The sequence below is a fragment of the Microtus ochrogaster genome, unplaced genomic scaffold (genome assembly GCF_000317375.1).
Source record: "Microtus ochrogaster isolate Prairie Vole_2 unplaced genomic scaffold, MicOch1.0 UNK13, whole genome shotgun sequence".
Lineage (NCBI taxonomy): Eukaryota > Metazoa > Chordata > Mammalia > Rodentia > Cricetidae > Microtus > Microtus ochrogaster.
The window spans coordinates 1184959-1189206 of NW_004949111.1; positions in this window are offsets into that span (position 1 = coordinate 1184959).

Genomic DNA, 4248 nt, shown 5'->3' on the forward strand with positions numbered 1-4248 from the left:
TAAATTTATTCATTTGTTTGTTTATTGAGCTGAATAGTTGTTTGTTGAAAACAATTTCTATACTATAAATGATGACATGCATTGGACATACTATCATGAATAAAACCAAGAATTTTCTTGTGATCTGAAGAAGAGAATTATGTTTCTCACAGATTTTAATACTTGCTCAGTCAAACAAATTAATATGCATTGGGCTGGCAGGAAATATCCTATTTGTTCAGATAAAAATTCTGAATCAAGTTTTGTTAGTGTAGAATTGGCAGAAATAAGACTAATGTAAATATGAAGATTTGTGAAGGTATGGATTTCAAAAATAGCCATCTGATTTTCTCCTTTTTAAATTTATTTTTTATAAACCTATCTTGTCTCATTTTACATGCCAAATCCATTTCCTACTGACTCCTCTCCTTCTGCTCCCCCACCTTCCTCTCTCGAACCCCCATCCCACCCCCATTCAATCCTCAGAGCCCTGATAAGGCTTCCCATAGGGAGTCAAACAAGTTTAGCACATTGCTTTCAGGCAGGACCAAGGGCCTCCCCCCCTATTTCTAGGCTAAGTAAAGTATCTCTCCACAGAGAATGGGTTCCAAAAAGCCAGAAAAAGCAATGGTACTAAATCCTGGTTCTACTGCCAGTGGCCCCAAAGTCTACACCAGCCATACAACTGCAATTCACATACAGAGGACCTAGTTTGGTCACCTGCTGGTTCCCTCATGGTAAGGCCAGAGTTGGAAGCCTTCCATTAACTTAGGATATCTCCATTATGTTCTTGACCTATTTGCTCTTGTTCTCACTCGTCCTTCCCTTCCACTGGACTTTGGCAGCTCAGCCCATTGCTCCACTGTTGTTCTCTGCATATGCTTCCACCTGTTGCTGGGTAAAGTTTCTATGGTAACATTTAAGATAGTCATCAGCCAGACTACAGGGCAAGGCCACTTCAGGCACCCTATCCATTATTGCTTAGGGTCTTACCTGGGGTCATCCTTGTGGATTCCTGGGAATTTCTCTAGTGCCAGGTTTCTTGATAGTCCCATAATGGCAGCCAAAATAAAGATATCTCTTATTTTTGCTCTTTATCTCTGTCCTTCCCCTATCTCAGCCATCCTGTCCCTTCTAGTTCTCCTCCCTTCTACTTTCACTTCTCCCCTCACCCCAAAGCTCCCAATTATCTCACACAGGTTGACAAATGGAATAAAATAAAAAGATGAGCATGGTATGTACCCATTCACAAGTGAATACTAGCTCTAAAGCAAATGATAAGGAGCCTTTAGTTTGTGACTCCAGAGAAGCTAAGTAGCAAGGACTATCCTAAGAAAAATATGGATAGATACTCAGGGGAAGGAGAAATAGGCAAGATCTCCTGAGAGCTGGGTGGGTGATCACTCACTTCCCCATCACACAGGTTAAGGTACCAAGTTAAATAAGGTTGTCAACAACTTGGCATGTTACCTGTCAAATGATGGCACAGATGGTCAGTTTTACAGTAATCATTACATGGTACCAGCAAAATAACTGTGTCCATAATAATGACTAATCAAATAAGTATACATGAAAAACAATGTTGTACTGCTTTTGTTGTTTTTTATTATTATTTTCCATCTTGATTTGTTTCTGTTTAAATGCTTATTGACTTCAAGGAAAACTGCATAAGACACCTTGGCCTCCATTTTACAGCTGCATTTGAAAATAATGCTAGGCCACTCTAGCAGAGAATAAACTAAAAATGAAGTGAAAAAAATCTGAGCAGATGTGACCAATATGTATGGAGACCTACAGAGGCCTAGACACAAAAATATAGCTATATTTGTCACAGCAAAACATAACTTGGAAATGAAGTGAAGGCAGGTCCTTCTGGTCGTTTATTGATGGAGATCACCTTTCAAGGCAGATGCAGTTAGGGAAATGTCTTAGATATTGGTATATTGCTGTGTAGGGACACCATGACCAAGGTAATTCTTAAAATTAATGTGTTTAATTGGGTACTTGTTTACACTTTCAGAGGGTTAATTCACTTTTATCATGAGAGGGGAATGGATGGACATGGTGCTAGAGAAGTAGCTAAGAGGTTTTTATTCTGATCCACAGACAGCAGGCAAAAAGAGAAAGGGAGAAAGAGAGAAAGAGAGAGAGAGAGAGAGAGAGAGAGAGAGAGAGAGAGAGAGAGAGAGAGAGACTTGACTTGCCATGGGATTTTGAAACTTCAAAACCCACTCTCAGAGGCATAACTGTCCCACAAAAGACATAACTACACCAACAAGGCCACATCTTCTCATCCTTTCCAAATAGTTCATTGTTCATTGACTGGGTAATAAACATGTACATATATGAGAGTTTGGGGGCCATTCTCACAAAACTACTACCAAAAATGATTTATAATGAATGCATTCTTTCTATGAGTATATGAATGCATACATTTAAACACTTTACAATTAGTAGACAAAAATGTTGCTTCTTGATATATATCATTTATATGTATACATATGACAGTCGACTATAACATAAACTAGGAAATGAAAAGACCAGTGCCAGAAATCTGTAAATTGTTGTAGAAAATTATTTTAGGGTGTGTTACTTTTGTTTATGCTATATTTGTTTAACTCTGTGAAGCTGTGATTCTTTGTCTGTCTAAAATAAATGATGTTCTAATAAAGAGCTGAGTGGCAAATAGTAAAGCAGAGAAAGTATAAGTAGGGCTGGTAGGAAAAGAGTATAAATAGGAGGTGAAATCTTGGGAAAAGAAGGGGCAAGGCAGAATGAGGAGAGGAGAAAGTCAGAGTTCAGCCACCTAGCCAGCCACAGAGTAAGAGTGAATGTAAGATATACATAAGCAATAAAAAAAAGTCCAAAGGCAAGAAGTAGATGGGATAATTTAAAATAAGAAAAGGTGTCTAGAAACAAGCCAAACTAAGGCTGGTTGTCCACAAATAATAATATATCTCTCAGTATGTGATTTATTTTGTACCTGGGTGGCAAGCCCCCCAAAGAGTCCAAAGACCAAAGTATAAAGAACAACAGAGTAAAAAGGGGGAGAAACAACCAACAACAGTAAGCTCTTTTGGAATTGATTGCTGGTGGGATCATGTAGACTTCTAGAGATTAGACCTTTACCCCAAGAAATTGACGATAAGATTATATTGCTGATGGTATCATATATGTATATATATATTTTATATATATATATTTAATAAAATTTAGAGAAATCAAGCTGATACTGGCCTAGAAGCTTCTTATCTATTCTCCAGCATTCAGAATGCTGGGAGGTGCTATGCATGCTACCAAAAGAGAAAAGTAGTTAGCAGTCTTACCCAACTGTGAATCTTGAAGGATACCATAATGACTGTTCCAGCAAGATATGCCCATTGGCAAGATTGTGGCACAAATGTGTAGTTACATTTCATTTCTATTCTAATAAATAAAGTTTGCCTGAAATTCAGAGAGTAAAACATCCAGCCTGGTCAACCTTACATACCAGGCAGTCATGAAACACACTTTCAATCCCAGTAGCCACATTAGTTTGCCATAGAAACTGGTCATTTTGGTGCATGTCTCTTCAATACCAGAACTAGAGAGGAATATAAGACAGGAGAAGATAATTCTCAGGCACAGTTTCATTTTGAGGATTCCTGGAAGCAGGATCACCATTTGGGGCTGAGGTAAAGGTAAGAACAAGTGACTAGCAGTTTTGTTTTCCTTACCTTCAGGTTCAACCTTAAGAACTGTCCCTGGGTTTTTATTAATTGTGATACACAAATGTTATAGAGAATAGCCAAACACTTTAAGATTGGATTACTACCCTGTCCACAATATAGACCCTATCTATACCTGGCACCAATATTGGCATCAGCAACCTGTGACTAGACAAATTATAGGCTCTATGAGAGAACTTACTGTTATGCTGCTAAATGGACTCCTAATGACTTCTGACTTTAACCACAGAATAATACATCTCTCAACCCTCACATAAAAACTTCATTTTGCAAGAGATACTGACATACAGTAAGGCCAATAGCTTTTTCACATGTGGAACATAAGAAACTGTGGAATGCTTAACCATAAATAGTAAAATTACATCTTATAGGAGTAGGGAAGTAGATATCTTAATTAAGGGAGCCATTTTAGGGTTGGCAAGAGACTTGACTCTGGAGGGTTCCCAGGTGTCCAAGGAGATGTCCCCAGCTTGTTCCATGGGCAGCAGAGAAGAGGGTGCCTGAACTGGCCTTATCCTATAGCCACACTGATGAATATCTT